The 16,599-nt window shown below is 37.8% G+C and overlaps 1 protein-coding gene across 2 annotated transcripts in view; it reads left to right on the top strand.

The window, feature by feature from the left end:
- Positions 1 to 16,599, top strand: part of GALNT3 (polypeptide N-acetylgalactosaminyltransferase 3) — a 117,144-nt gene that overhangs the window by 56,381 nt on the left and 44,164 nt on the right. Inside the window, exon 1 of one of the 2 annotated variants that reach the window (XM_043991091.1) lies at positions 8,385 to 9,187. The exons of the other annotated variant lie outside the window; for it this stretch is intronic. The gene's annotated coding sequence lies outside the window, so the exon portion shown is untranslated. Of the gene's footprint in view, positions 1 to 8,384; positions 9,188 to 16,599 lie in introns of those variants that run through there. 2 annotated transcript variants of the gene reach the window in all.

Consider the following 16,599-nt stretch of genomic DNA (forward strand, 5'->3'; position numbering starts at 1 on the left):
GGGAACTAGGCAACAAGCAGGTCTTGGAAGAGCTTTGTCTCCTTTTAGAGAAAACTAATTCCTGTTGCAGAAGGGAAGGAGGAGTGGGCTCAGTCCATGATGTGGGGAAATGCTGGTAGATACTAGGTATTTTTTTGGGGGGGGGATTAAACTGGTATTAAAAAGTTAAGGGGTCACCAAAGGAGTTTTATAATTTTCCAAATATGATCCAGCTCACTTTCTCCTTTCAAAATTATAATGAACACCTTTGGCAAATGCATGTCTGCCTGTTTTATGCCTTACCTGATAATTGTGATCTGAAGGTTGTTGAACAAGGTTATCTCCACTGTAATATCTTTAAAAAATCTTGAATAATTTTGATGTATGGAGTAGTCACATCTTGTTGGAAGACATCCTTTAATGGTGCATTCTGCTATACAAAATCAAAACTTTTCTTTATAATGAACAAAGTAGATTTTGTATTCTTGTTATCCTTTGGACAATTGTGTCCAGGTAAAATGTGGTCTACTATGAATATCTCTTATAAAAGCTTGCCTGTTCTTCATACTTTCATCAAAAGTGCTTCTAATGGGTATGTAGATGATTCTCATTTTAAAAATTATACAGGGGCAGCTAGGTGGTGCAGTGGATAGAGTGCTGGCCCTGGATTCAGGAGGACCTGAGTTCAAATCCGACCTTGGACACTTGACACTTACTGGCTGTGTGACCCTGGGCAAGTCACTTAACCCTCATGGCCCTGCAAAAAATTAAAAATTAAAAAATAAAAATAAATAAAAAATTATACAGAAAAAAGGCTTATAGGTTGATAATTGCTGGTGTTCTCTTCGTCATGTTTTTTTCAGCATTAATAAAATAATACAATCTAAGATCCTTTCCACAGTTATGATAGTTTCCCCTCTTTCAGATACCTCGTGCATTAATCCCTCAATGCTTTCACAATTGTAGTCCTTCTAGTTTATGTACACTTATGTGCACTTCATCCAATTTATGTGTTTTGCCATTTTTCTTAACTTGAGTGCCACTTTTATATGTTCTATAAAAATATTTGGGGCCATGATGCTAAAGTCCAATGTAGTAGCTCTTACTGTACTCGAAGGTAAAAAATATTTACAGATCTTTTCCATTTTTCTTTTGTTGTCCTTTCATCATTACATGTCTTCAGGATGACTTTGCTTAGTTGGGTTTCTCTCAAACACTTCTTTTTTGTTTTACCAGTTAATACTGCTCATATTCTTTCATCATCCTTCTCCATAAAATTTTACAAATCAATCTTGATTTTAAATTAACTGCCATATCCATTTGTCAAGCAAGTCAAGTGCTTTCTTTTTAAGGTACTTTGTAGGCAGTTTTGGTCTACTTGTTGCAATATTTACATAAGTTATATATTGTGGGGAAAATTTCTAAGTCCGATGGAGGAACAGAAACAACAAAGTCTCCAAGCCATGGAAAATAGGTTTATTGAGAGAAGGCCTCACAATAAAGCTGGTCATTCAGGTGTTGCATCTGAAAGACAATGAGTTACAAAATCAATGGGTTTTTATACCCCTCTAGAGCTTGAATGCTTCTGTACAATACTAATTAAAAGTATCTAAAATTAAAGCATATTCTTAAGGAACATTGAAACTGTCTATGTGACAAATGTCAGCATTTTCCAATACTCATATCAGCCTTCTTGTGGCAACAGGGTCATAATTCTGCTGCATGACCTCTTCTAATCAAGCATATCACTAGTGAGCTGCATGACCCCCTTGAGTCAAGCATAACACTTGTGGTTTCTAAAATATAGTATTACTGACTATTGTATCTTCTGATATTACTTAATGCTTGACATTGGAAAGTATTATCTGACATTATTAAGTAGTAAGAAGAGAGACTTAATCTACTAATACAATTAAAATAAGATATTTAAATATAATGAATCACAATTTTTTCAGTTAACATGCTGATTATTATCATAATTAAATCACTTTAAATCTCTTATAAATAAGGGGTGGGGAAAATCTCACCCACATTATCACTAGGATATAGCTGTCATTAGTGTCTGTATCTTTCTCCCATCCATATCACATTTTTCATCATTAATGGCTTATTTAAATAAAGTATAGGACTTTGTTTAGTTTTCAGCAATAACACATATTATTTTCTCATTTTTTATTCCTTCTAACTTTGTACTATTTTTATCTTTTCTCTAACAAGTGACTAATCTGACTATACAGTTTAAGAATGATTCTCCCATTAGTTACAAGTTATCTCTGATCTATTAGAATATATAATAAATATCATTTTTGTAATTAGTCAATACTCACCATGTTTAGTACCTATTGTTTCTTTTATCCAAGAGAGTTTTCAAGATTTAGAGGAATGTGGCCTCTCTCATTTCTTATTTATGGCTCTTGTTTTCCAATATATATCTCATCATTGTCATCTAGTTCCACCTGTTCACTGAAGTCACCAAGTATAAAAGTGTATATTAATTTGCTTTGGAAAATCTCATCAAGTTCTTTGTAGAATCTTTCTACCTTTTCACCCTCTGCTGCAAGTATTTTTATGGTTGTGTTTTAGCTGCAAGGTGTTGATGCTTATGCTGTAATTATTTCATATTTGTTTTTTTTTTATTTTTATCATGAACACTGCAAGATAAGATAATTGAAATGTCTTAGAAATGCTTCTTGTTGCCTTTAGGTGTACAATAAAACCACTTCCCTGACCCCCTTACTTGCTTCTTCAAGGAGAAACTTTGGGCCATTCTTCAATTTAGCTTAAAATTCCTTCTTCTGGTTTCACTATCATGAGAATGCCCAGATTGATATGATTCAGTCCCTCAGTAGCATGACCACTGATAGGTCATTGAAAAAGAATCTCACACAGAGTTCCAAGAGCAAAGTTAAAGTTTATAGATATACTGAAAACTCTGTGAATCTAAGCATTCTGCCACTGCTATTGCTACTGCTACACTAGACTGAGAGTCATTTAATAATTTTTTTCCTTCATGGTTTGAATGAGCAAAGCGGTTAATCATCAAGTGGTTAGTTTACTATTGAGGAGCTTCTCCATTCTTAGCTAGGTTGGTCCTTGGAAAGCAGACTTAGCCTCTAGCTAGAGCTATATTTGAAATCTTTCCAGCATGGTAGAACCACTCAGGGTATGTACATCACTGGCCTGGACTTTGAAATCCCAAGTTCATCTATAAGCCATGATGAAGCTTCAGAGCAGGACTTGATGGAGGAGAGAGAAAATAGTGAAAGCTTAAAGAGAAATTGAAAGTACAAAGACTGGGGAAGGAGAAGGGAAGTCACTTTACTTTGGCTTATCTTTAATCTTACCACAACATTCAACTACCAATGACCACAGTCCTAGCATTTTTCATCTCAGCAACATTCCCAACCCTCATCTCATCTTTTCATCCCACAATCTGCTCTCCAGTCCTGAACCCCTGCCCTTCATAATTTCTAAGGTAGCTTGAGTGAAGTTTTCTTCTGAACCCTTGATAATTTTCTTTAGTCTGGTACTGTGTGGCCTAGACCAAGTCACTTCACTGCTCTATATGAGACAACAGACAGCTTCCAAGGTCTTTTCCAGCTCTAGAATTCTATGATCCCATAATCCTTTGTATACAAACTACTGGCACAAAGAATTTGCTTGTGACTTTGAGTAACCTAATTATTTTTAAAAGAAGGTTGGCCTGAGAAACTCAAATGAATGAACAACAAAAAAATACCCTTGGAAAATCCCAGCAGGGTTGAAAGAGGCTAATTTAAGCTCTGTAGAAAACCAGAGAAGGTATAAAGGAAAGCCCTCAAAAGAAGAGAAAAAGGTGGGATAGGGAAAACTACAAAGACCAAGAAGATAGTAGGACTTTCACTGGCAGGAGATCCTGGACACCCACAACTACTTGTCCCCAGGTTTGCTCTCAGACTTTACTTTCCAACTATACCTTCCAGTCTCCAATTATCCTAGAGTTTCTTCTGTAGGTGATTAGAATAAATAACAGCAGTTTGGGTCTAGGGGAACATGTTAAAATTGCAGGTGGGGAAACCCTTGTAGCAAAGGGTTTCCCAGGCAACTGGGAAAGGCTGGGATTTGACTCCAAAGCCAGTGATCTTTCCACTGTCTCACAGAAATTCAGGATTTATCATTTCAACTATGAAAAAGTTTTATATTTCTGTCAGTATAATATTTGACACATCAAAAGTTAAATTTTGATGTATTAGCCCATAAAGTTATCCACCATTTATAAAACAATTTATGGTTAAAAAAAAGTATTTTTGAGTTCCAAATAACTAATTTGTAAACTTTTGAAATAACCCATTTCTAATATGGGTACTGCTCTGTTTATGCTTTATGAGCAAAGTAGAATTTGGAAGCAAAGCTCAAAAGAAACATGAGATGGCACATTTGGATACATCTCCCTCCCAAATGGTCAAATAGGCTATTTGTGCCTGACTTGTGGTAGAACCTTCCAGGCTCATATTGGTATGATCAGCCACAGCTGGACACACTGTACATAGACCCCGACATGATATCTTCTTTGAGAATAAAGAACAAACAACTGCTAGTTTGACTTCTTGCTACGATGTCCTACATGATTTATTAATATTTTAGGTATACTAAAATGCCTTAATTCCTAGATTTGCTTATTCTGTCCTTTGTTTTTGAAGCAAACCAATGACATCACAGGGGGATGTCTTGACTTGAGCATGAATTGGGTTTAAGGGGGGCAAAGTTGCACAAAGTTGTGAGCCTCACTCCCTCTTTCAGTCATCTAAGTCCAGTGGCAAGACAAAAGTCAGGATGACTGGTGATGGCCTGCAATACACTGGATAACTTTGGGGTCTTTCATGTTTTGCCAAGCTCTAAGCACCCCACAGCCCCTGCTTCAGATGATTTCATGGCCTATGGAACAAATTGTTCTCATCCACTCATTCTGCTGGGGGAAGTGTTCATATGCTCATCAACAGGTTTGAGGCCTGTGGGTTACTCCCAACCTGGTTTAAGCCATCTACTGAGATGTTTTTACCTGAGCATTGTGGCCACTGTGTATGTTACAACTTTTTGGAGCTACAGGTGAGAGTTGGGTGGAAGGCAAACACCAAAGGTGGATGAAGAGCCCTGAAAAGGATTCAACAAGCCCTCACACCAGGGGCGCTAGTCCTCCCTGAACACCCCCCACACCCAAGTTACATAAAGTGTCTGAGGCCAGAAACCTGGAAAAAATGTGTATGTACTGAGGCAGATTGAACTAAGCAGAACCAAGAGAACAAGTTATTTTAATACAATCATAAGGTCTTTTTGACATCTGGTCCAGGTGGCACAGTGGATGGAGAGCTGGGCCTAGAGTCAGGAAGACTCATATCCCTGAGTTCAAATTCAGTCTCAGACACTTACTAGCTATGTTAACCCTGGGCAAGTCACAACACAGTATGCCTCAGTTTCCTCATCTGTAAAATGAGCTGGAGGAGGAAAAGGCACTCCAATATCTTTCCTAAAGAAACCCCAAATGAGGTCACAAAGAATAAAATATGACTGAACAAGAAGAGGATCTGGGCTAAAGGTATGTGCAGTATAAACAGTCATTGAAATTGTTATATTTCTAGATTACAAATAAATTGTAGGCTACTTAAAAAAAGTAAGGGATATTTAGATTGCTTCTCTAATCTTTGCAGTAAACATAACAGAAAGCCACTACTACATTTTTGATAAAATATCCTCGGGTACCATTTATGTTGCAGTGAGAGACATGCAAACTATTAGTCTACTTCATTAAGATTTTTTATTATGTTAATATTTTTTTAAAAATGAAACTCAAAACTCTTCTCCAGTGAATCTTTCTGAGTGCCTTCCTGATTTTCTTCAGAGTAAAAAAAAATTCACAAATGCAACTTGTGTGTAAAACAAGTTCCCCCCTACCTCCTCACCTCCCTGCAGTTTATGTATCAGATAGTTATTCTTGTCAGCACTGCTATAAAGTTCGTAATGTTTTAAAACATTATCATGACATACTGAACAGTTATAAAAAGTACTCATATTTCTAGGTCTTTGGTTTGATACTAGCCTTTTTTCTTCTTCTGAGTCAATCTCCATTATAGTTTCATTTCTTTTGGTAGAAATTGCTTCAATCTGTTTCATTTTTGAGCCAAATCTCTCAGCTTGTCTTTTGATACCCATTGTATTTGTGGTAACTAAAGTAGAAATTCCCACAAATATAATGTGGGAACTAAAGTAGAAATTGTACTGTATTGTATTTTGTCATAAAGGTTTTGCAAAATGGAACTGTGCACTAAAGTTTCTTAGATGTAAATAATCACTATCCAGAAAAAGAAATGTTTGAAGTTAGGCATGGTGGTTTTGAACAATTATATGCATTTCATTATACATTACAATGAGCTATTGTGAGTTTTTCATTGGATCTCATTGGTTGGTCACATATTTTTTCCTTTCATTTTCCCCCTTTATCTATTTCATGAAGGAAAACTCACTAATATAACCAATTCCTTTGGCATTCTTTCATATGTCTATAAAGACTCTATTAGGAATATTTTCAAAATTTCTTAAGAATGCAATGTTTATATGGCTAAACCACTATTTAGGCCTATAATCTACAGATGCTACTAAGCTAAGGATTCTTTTTAAATGGTATTTTATCTAAACATTTTCTGAAATAGAGGATTGTCTTAAACCTGTGCAATGCTTTCATATTTTATATTAGTGCCTCATAAACTAAAGTTGTTGCTTTAGGGAATTTTCTGTTTAGTTTTAATTATTTTCATAATGTCCTCTTATGGGACAACATTTTAAAAATCACACAAGAGTACAGGCATGAAGGAGTTGTACTTTGCATCTTTGAAACAAACCTACAAATATCCAAAGAAATGTCATCAGTGATCTATGTCTATTTCTGTTCTTACAACAGCACAAAGGGGTATTATTGTAATGGATGGGAAACAAGCCTTGGCTCTGTGCTCTTCTAAATCTGTATATACTTGCTTATCATCTAAAATTTGTTAGAATCTGTGTTTACAAACTATATACAAACTACCAAAGTGTGATGATTTTGTTAAGAATAATTAAGGATAGTTTCATCTTTATGATTAAGGACAAATAAAGCAAAGTCATGTCCTAAATTTTAACAGGATAACACTTTAAAATAATCCTAGCTGATTAAACTTAGGATGATGAAAAATTCTAACATATTAATATTAACTGGGGTTACATTTTTATTTGTGAGTCATATAAATTTTTGTTTTTAAAACTGACTTTCTGAATTCAGTACTGGATTTGGTGATACAATTATCTCCCTCACTTAAATGATCTGTTTTAATTGTATTTTTGTCAATTAATTTTCAGTGACTGAAAGAAATTTTTTTTTATATATTTCCTATACTCTTTTCTTTCTTTAAGCACTACCAGCTTGGCCTTCTTTATCCACTTCTTTATATCCCTACCCAGGTTTTTTCTTTTTTCTTTCCCCAGGCTGTGGAGGTTAGCAGCCACCTCCTATCTCATTAAACCCTCAGAAAACAACCACTCAAATCCAAAAATTTATGAGAATTTTTAAAAAGAAATGTTTTAGACCCAGTTTTACATACGGTACAGTACTCTGAAATCTAAAAATTGCATTTAAGACTGGTCTAGTATTGAGTTCCTGACTTCGAACAGAACTTTATGCTTCGGTTATAGATGAGACTGTACATAGCAAGCAAGGAAGTGAAAATAGGAAAAAATAAATCACTTTTTAATGGACCACCCCACCAAAAACAAGAAATGGTTGCCAGCCTTTCTTTTCTGCCATTTCTTTTTATTCTTCCATTTACCTTTAACATAGAACCGAGTATCTAAAGAGTCAGTAGGTTTAACAGGAAGCTATAAAGGTCATTTTAAGCCCTACTTTTAAGGTGTGGCAATGTTTATCATACCAGCAGTGGAGCAAAATAGCAAAAGATAACTTAAAGTGCCATTTTAAAATAAGAACAAAACAAAAAAAGGGAAAATAAATTTTAAAAATAAATGTCTTTAAATAACATCTTCCCAGAGCATGAGCTTCCTTCCACTTTCCAAATTAGATTTTAAGCTTCTACCAAAATCTAGATGAGACTTGTTTCACAAAATAAAGAGGAAACCACAGGTTCCCTTTCAACAAGAGGTAATCTCTTTCTAACTGCGCTCACTGAACTTGGCATTCTTTTCCCCTTGGGACTGCAACCCAGGACAAGGAAGTCTGGGCTACACTGGTAAGGAACTCCTCCCCACCTCCCAACTCTCAGTGGTCCTTCCTCCCACATGTTCCTTTTGGAGAGACTTTTGGGGGAGGTAAAGCATCCCTACCGCAGGGTGCTGAGACAGCCGGCAGCAACGGAAACCACTAGCTGCACTGCGTTTGAGTCAAGTGATCAAAAAAAAAAAAGACTAAACTGCCAGCTCCCCTCAATAGAGGGTGAAGTGAATTTGCAGCAGTAGCCACTGAATCTTCAGTTATCCAAATGAGCTTCAAATTTGTTGCTCAAGATAAAGAGCTTTTCTAAACTATAGAGCTCCTAAACCCGCCCCCCCTCCCCAATTCCTCCACCGGCGAGACAAGCCACAGAGTAAAGGGGAGAGTCGGGACTTCGACGGACCCTGGACCCGCTGATGCGGCTCCCAGGGTGACTAGCACCGCCAGGTCTGGACAAGTTTCTCGACGGCGGCGAGTGGAAGGGGAGAGCCGCCCCCGCGGGCAGCCTAGGGCGGGGGTGGAGAAAGAGAAGGGCGGCGGCGCCACCGGCTGCGGCAGTGGCGGAAGAGGCATGTAACCACCCGTGGACGTTATCCCGCGAGCTTCTCCCTTCCCAGCCCAGGCCCCCTCCTCATTTCTCACCTGGGCTGCTCAGGTAAGGGCTAGGGCGGGGCAGGTGGCTGTCGCGCAGGCGCAGCACGGAAGAGGGGGGGGAGGCGGGGGTGCTCGCCCCTGCCGACGTTGCAGACTGGAGCTCACCTGGGAGCCGCCCGGAAGAAGCGGAGCCCCAGCCCGGCCTCTCCTGGCAACGCGGCCGGCCGGGAGGGAAGGGAGAAGGAAGAGGAGGAGGAGCCGGAGCCCGGTCTGGAGCCGTAACAGTAGCAACCGAAGCCGCGGCGGCCGCCGCCGCCACCTGCACCTGGCGCCTGAACCACGTCCAGCGCACCTCACTGCTGCCTTTTCCAGCTGCCCGCCCAGGTGAGCCGGCTGGGATGGCGCGGCGGGAGAGGGGGAGGAAGGCGAGCGGGTCGGGGCTGGGGAAGAAGCTCAGCGGGCAGCAGTGCCCAGAGTCCCTGAAATTCGAGAGGAGCGGTGGGCTAGCGGGTAGGAGGTCGTGCCCTGAGGCTCGTTGGGGTCTGCATCAGCTCTCCCCCGGGGTCCTTTTCTCTTCCATTCTCCCCTCTCACCATTCCCTTCACCTCTGCATGAGAAGGAGAAGGAGAAGGTTGCTAAATGATGACTGAGACACTCCGCACCCCCCCTCCCCCTTCGCCCCAATGCCTGCCCCGAAGTGACTCCCCTTAACACTTGTCCTTCTCCGAGGGGGAGCCTCGGGGTCAGGCGCAACTTTAGAAGTTTTGAAGGGTTATGTTGAACCGCGGGATCTTTAAGGAGACCCACCCACACATACACTGGTCTCTAGTAGAAAGAGTTTAGGGTCAGGCTCTTTTTTTGATGGGAGGGAGTGCAAGAGGAAGGTGTTGCTACCTAGAGGACAGGTGGGTTGTCTCCCACCCCAGTTTCTCCTGTGTCCGGGTCCCCAAATGCCTGGTAAGGGATAGCTTGGCGGCGCAGCTTTCCAAACTGGACCCCGGACAGCTCGTGGGCATGAAATCTTGGCGGCTCTGAGAGTTTAAGTGGTTTCTTGAGTGATTTGGAAAGACCTTTGCGGTCTGGATGCTGACAATACACCTCTCATCCCCACACCACTCTTTCTGGGTGGGCTCCCCGAACTAAAACTGCACCCCCTATCCGGTTTTATCGGGAAGAGTTATTTTCTTCTTGGCAGGAGGAAGGAAATCCAACTGCCACGCACTAACCACACACCATCTCATTAAAGAACCTGTTGACTTAAGGGCTGTGAGTATTGTTGCTCTTGTTTGCATGTGGTATTCTCATGACTCAAAAGTTCAGAAAAACTTTTTCAGGATACTGCCACGTCTGATGCTGGGTGTGCCGTGCCCAGATACCTCCCCCACCCTAAAACTCCGAGTGCTGATCCCTAAGATTTCAGGGTGAAGCTGTGGCACTTCACTTAATTATGTCAGTGGCTACTGTTAAGTTCATTGATTTCTACAAGAAATTTGTTTCCATTTTCATCATCCCATTGAGTTGCCACATCTTATGGTCTTTAGATGACCTTTTCAAAGTACCATGTTTATAAAATGTGTAAAGAGTAACAGAAGGAATATACTTATCTTAAGACCCAGATACGTTTATTTTTAAAAAATTACTGCCATTTATATTGAAGGGAAAATGCCAAATTCTAAGAAGCCTCTCTGACTGATAATTCAATATGTTGGTATTTGATATGAGGTTTTTTGTAAAAGGCATTCAGTAATTGGACTTCTATTTTTTATTTTTTGATGTAGCAGTAGCACTATGATATATATGTATATGTGTGTGTATATATATATGTTTATTATTTATTATTAGTTATTAGTTTAACCATTACCAGGATTGTCCACTATATCCTTAGACTATTCTTTCAGTTTTGCATGGAAATCCGTAATTATGCTTTTTTTCCCCCAGTATTTTGTACTGAATTTATTTCATTTTATTAGCATTTTATTTTAAATTACACTCCTTAATGTAAAGTGCCTTGGGGCACAAATACAGTTTTAAAAGTGCAATTAAAAATTTTAAAACTAACCACAGTATTGTACCATGATATAATTATGCAGAATACTCTCATCATGGTTTTCCTACTTTACCCACTCTTCTGCTGCCTTAAATTTCTCTCATTAGCTGCACAGAAAGGAATTTTAAAAAGTAAAAAGTTTCATTGGGTTAAAATTGAAATCTTATTGCTCCTGGGAATGGAGCCAAATGTTGTTGTGCTGTCTCTACTCTTATGTATAGGAGAAATGTAATAAGTCTTTATTAGCTAGGGTATGAGTAAGTTAGTGAGGAATAACACCTGTGCCTTCTTTCATCCAGCTGGAAGATGGCACTAATGCTACCTACTTTTCATTGATTATGATAATTGGGCCTTAAGAAACTGACATGAATTTATAGAATTTAGAGCTAGACAAAGACTTCAAAGACCATTTAGTCGTGCTCATTTTTCAAATGAAATTACTGTAAGCCAGAGAAAGTTCATTGACTTACTCAAAGGCATAGAAACTAAAAAGGGGTAGAAGAGAGACTAACTAGAACAGTCTTCCTGATTCCTGCCCTCCCAGTACTCTTTCTATTATACTTTACTGAGGTCTATATAACAATATATATGAAATACCCATTTTGCGTCCTATCTGTATTTTTACTTCTCTCAAAGTATTTAACACATATTTGATACTTTGATTTATAAATTTGCTTTGTAGACTTTTCTTTACACATTAGCATCTTTTTGATTGTCATTCCATCATTTCAGTTGTGTCCAACTCTTTGTGACTGACTCCATTTGGGATTTTCTTGGCAAAGATACTGGAGTGGTTTGCCATTTCTTTCTCCAGCTCATTTTACCGTTGAGGAAACAGAGGTAAAAAGGGCCAAGTGACTTACTTAGAGTCACACAGCCAGTGAGTATCTGAAGCCAGATTTAGACTCAGGAAGATGAGTCTTCCTGACTTCAGGCTGGGCACTGTATCCACCACTCTACTAGCATCTTACTGTGAAGTTTTCTCCCTCCCCCCCCCATTGGCTATAGGAAATTCCCAATTAGGAAATTTACCAATGTAAATTTGTAACTGTTCTGCATATCATAGTTTTTGAGAGTGACCTGAGGTGTCAGAGAAGTGAAGTGACTTAAGGCCCCATAGCTCTTAAGTGTCACAGATGACTTAAATGTTTGTTGACTTGAAGGTCAGCTCTCTAGCTTTCTGTTTACTTCATCTTTCGGCACTGCACACTGTTCAACAAATGTTTGATGAAAGAATGAATGAAATGTCATATGCTTGTGTAGGTTTAGAAAGAACCACTTAACACAAAGGATGTATAGCTTATCTTTTTTTATACAATTCATACATAGGGCCCAGATTACAATTTTTGTCCTTCTGATTAAATTTATTTTCCATTTGTCTGAATGATGCCATTGGTCCCAGAGAAACTCAGTGATGCAGACATCCTCTTCACTCTGCTATGGACTAGAAATCTGCTTTGAATGTCATTTTGATGAATGAGATTTTCATGAATCAACATTCAAGACTTTCAGTCTTCTCAGCTTCTGCCACTGTAGTTTTAATTATGATCCCTAAAACAAAACTCTCTGGTTATCCATCCATTTGAAACATGATTTAGATTAATGGTACAGTCAACTAGCCATTTCTGCCTTTTTTATGGTAATAGCATTGAATTACTAGTTTCAGAATCTGTCTTTTTTTACTTATCCACTGGTAGAAAACAATGAAAACACAAATGTTTTTTTTTAAACTAGAAAGTTATGCTAAAATAAAGGCACAAAAGACCATTTTAGGGCATGTTGTGAAAGGATTCATGTTATTGGTTAGGAGATGACTCACCTCCAAGGTACTCTCTAATGCTAAGGTTCAGTGATATATTCAGTACTTAATAGAATTCTTCTTTTGGAGGACTTGATAAGTTTCTTGAATTAGAGTTATTTATCTCAACAATCAGAAAGTTTTAACTTTATGTTAATTGGGTCTCATCCAGGTGCCATGTATTTTAGGAAGGTGAAATTGAAAAGTCTTTTTTTTTCCCTCTAATGAAATGGAGTGCAATGTTTTGCATAAAACTTTTGGGGGGAAAACCAGAATTTGATGTGTCCATTCATCAGTAAACATCAAGCACACATTTATTTAAGTATCTACTCTGTAATACATTGCTCTAGATGCTGAGACTCGGTAGGTAGTACTGTGGGTAAAATACTGCACCTGAAGTCAGGTAGACAAGACCTGAGTCAATCTGGCCTCAGACACTGTAATTCTAGGCAAGTCACTTATGCCCTGTCTGCCTTGATTTCTTAATCTGTAAAATGGAGGTAATAGTAGTACCTACCACCTAGGGTTATTATAAAGGTAAATGAGATAATAGTTAATATTTGTAAAGTGTTTAGCAAACCTTAAAGTGCTATATAAAGTTAACTCATATCATTTTATCTTAACCCTAGGAGGTAGGTGCTATTATTATCCCCATTTTACAAATGAAGAAGCTGAGGAAGATTGAGGTGAAGTGATTTGCCCAGAATTACACTACTGATAAGTTTCTGAGACCAGATTTGAACTTAAGTTTTCTTAACTTCAGGTCCAGCTATTCTCCTTATCAACATCATCAAAAAGACAAATGAGAAGACCTCTACCCTCAAGGAGAAGCAGTATGGAGTAATGGGAAAGAAAAAAAAATTGGACTTTAGTGACAAAAAATTGGGGTTTGAGTCTCAGATCCACTTATTACCATGTGACTTTAGATAATGTTTGTTTTTGAGTTGTCATGAGGATCATTCATGCAAAGCACTTAAATGCTAAGTAAATGAGCTGCTAGGAAGGAATTTCTGATCCTAGAAAATTTAGGTTTAGGTAATCTATAAAACAGGAAAAAATGCAAAAGAGAAGAAAACAAAGTTCATAAGAAAGAGGTTATCACTTCTGGTTGAAGGAGTCTCTGGTAAATTGGTATTTGAGAAAGAATGATAAGATTGTATCAGGTAAACATAAAGAAGAGGGCATCATGTGCCATATTTTGTCAGAGTTCTTTTGTGGGGGCCAGAAAAACATCGTTAACCATGAATGTCCTAATTTATTATTCCTCTTTAGACAATCAGTTGATATTCCATTTAACTTTTTGACTGTGAAATACACAAAAAAGAAATAATAGGTAATATCCCACAAGTCAGACTGAAGATGAGTTATTCTACAATTGGGAAGCATTGTGTTGAGTGCCTGTATTTACAAACATTGGGAAACAGATTAGTGCCCATTTTATACTCTGTCAGTCGGCATGGTGTAGTACATAGAGTAGTGGACAAGGAGAACTAGATTTAAATTCCATCTCAGGCACTAAATACCTGTGTGACCATGAGCAAATCCCATAGGCTCCAAGAGATTCAGTTTCCTCACCAGCAAATTGGGAGGTGCTAATACTTGTATACTTACCAGGATTGTGGAGAAAGTATTCTATAAAGTGAGTAGCTGTTTATATTCAGCTTTTACTAAAGTACTTTGTAAATATCAAAGTGAGTTTTATATGTGACTTTGCTTCAGGGAACTTGAAATGGCTCATAATGTACCTGAAAAAGAATAACAAGTCATATTGTTTTAAAATTTGGTTGCATTTTATTTTCCCAAATCGTCTTATTAGAAGCAGTGAAAATTTTGTGAGAGTGAGAAAACTCCTTCAATTTTATTTGCCCAAAGTTGCCTTGACATAGGAAAGATAGGACAAGGTATGTGAGGACTTTCCCTCTGAAAATAATACTATTATGGAAAAGATTCACCTTTGTAGCTATAGGCACTGGTTTAAGTCTAGCTTCTGTATTCAGTTCTTAGCTTACAGGTATATTAGAAATGGCATTTATTTTATAGAAATACCTGACAATCATGAAAATAGTTCCCCTCTTATGTATCTAGGGCAAATAACTCTGGAGAATAGAAATAATGTTAATATATTTTGTATTACCACCATATAACTTCTTGGAAGACCATCAGGTTTTACTACTTTACCCCAATTCCCCTCTCCCAAAAAAATGGGCTAAGGAATTTTTGTTTCTAAAGTCCACCATATATACACAAACACATGCTATGATTCAGTATCAGAAATATATTTTATATTTTCTCCCTTGGTAAGTTTATCCATTTCCCCCACTATCACGTATATGATCATTACTTCTAACTTTATAACTCTAGACAGAAACTTTCCCACATTTCCAACCAGTATTTTCATTATTTGGCAGGCATAATTAATAGTTATAAAAATAGCTACCATAGCTATTGCTTTAAGGCTTGGAAGGAAATTTTATACAAGATCTCATTTGTTCATCACAACAGTCCTAAGGTAGCACTATATTTATTATCATTCCCATTCATGGATAAGGAAATTGAGGCACTGAAGGAAAGTGAGGTTAAATGATTTGCTTGTGATCAGAGAACTAGCAGGCATTGGAAGTAGGATTTTAGCCCAGGTCTTTCCTGTTTCCAAGCTCATAGCTCTTTTTGTTATGCCATGCAGCCTCATTTCCATTTAGAAATCATATTACAACCTAAGTTCAATATATTCAAAACTCAGCTTAACCTTTTCTCCTCAGAAAACTTGTCATCCTCCTAACTTTTCTCCTTCTGCTAAAGGTATCACCCTTTTCCCAGTTACCAAGGACTGGAAGGAATGGAATTTAAGAGCACCTCAGAGGACCAAGTGGTGTCAATTGAGGCAATTAATTCATAAGGCAAAGACAATATAGGACAAAAACTTTTATTTCAAAGTAAAACTGTAATAAACTGTTTTGTATTGATACCTGGTTTTGACATACATGGTTCTTTTGGTATTAGGTTAGAAATCTCAACCATCTTTGATCCATCTTTGATCCCACATCAAGTCAATCATCACACATTGCTTTGTAATGTAATTCTTTATGCATTTTATATTCCTGACTACTTTTTAAGATATTTGACATCAGGGACTCTGCCTCATGCATGATAAGCACTCAAATTTTTGTTAAATTTGAAAAAAAAAGTTAAATATAATACAGTGTATACACAGAGTATATTAGGTGAAATATTTTTTAAAGATGCAAATTTGATTCAGGGTAGGAGTTACTTTGGAGGATGATGTGATAGTTCCAAAGTTTGTTTCCTTCCCTAAATGTAGAGCATTTTGAATTACAGTAGTTCCTAAGTTTCCTGAACACCTGAGTTTATACACTGCCAAAAGGAAGTGATTTCTATACTGGAACACCCTAGGAGGGCACCCTTAGAGAATATGAGAAATTAATCTGAGCCAAGGAAGAATTAGGAGACCTGTGCCCTAACTGAATGAACAGAGGGGCCAACTGTGACAATGAGTTGCCACCCTGCAAGCTTCCTTAGTGTAGGTGCTCCAAATTGTTTTGAGTAAGTTCTTTAATACTGCTGTTTGTTTCCTAAAACAGCTGTTCCATGTCATGATTACTCCTAGAGGACACTGCTGCTGGTTGCTCTCTCTCGTAGGAGTTTTTAACCTGGTGTCCATGAACTTGGTTTTAATTTTTTTAAATTTTTCCAAAAACTTTTATTTATTTATTTGTTTGTTTTATTTGATGAACTTGGTTTGTTTTTTAAAATACTTTGATATCTGTATTTCAGTGTTATTGGTTTCCTTTGTGTTCTAATGTATTTTATTTTTGGCAATTAAAAACAATATTGTGAGGAGTCAGTTGGCTTCCTTGGACCCCAAAATGGGGCCATGACATGAAAATAAAAACAGATTAAGAACCCCTAGTCTAGAGATAATAAAAAGAATGG

This window comes from Dromiciops gliroides, chromosome 3 (genome assembly GCF_019393635.1).
Source record: "Dromiciops gliroides isolate mDroGli1 chromosome 3, mDroGli1.pri, whole genome shotgun sequence".
NCBI classification, from domain to species: Eukaryota; Metazoa; Chordata; class Mammalia; order Microbiotheria; family Microbiotheriidae; genus Dromiciops; species Dromiciops gliroides.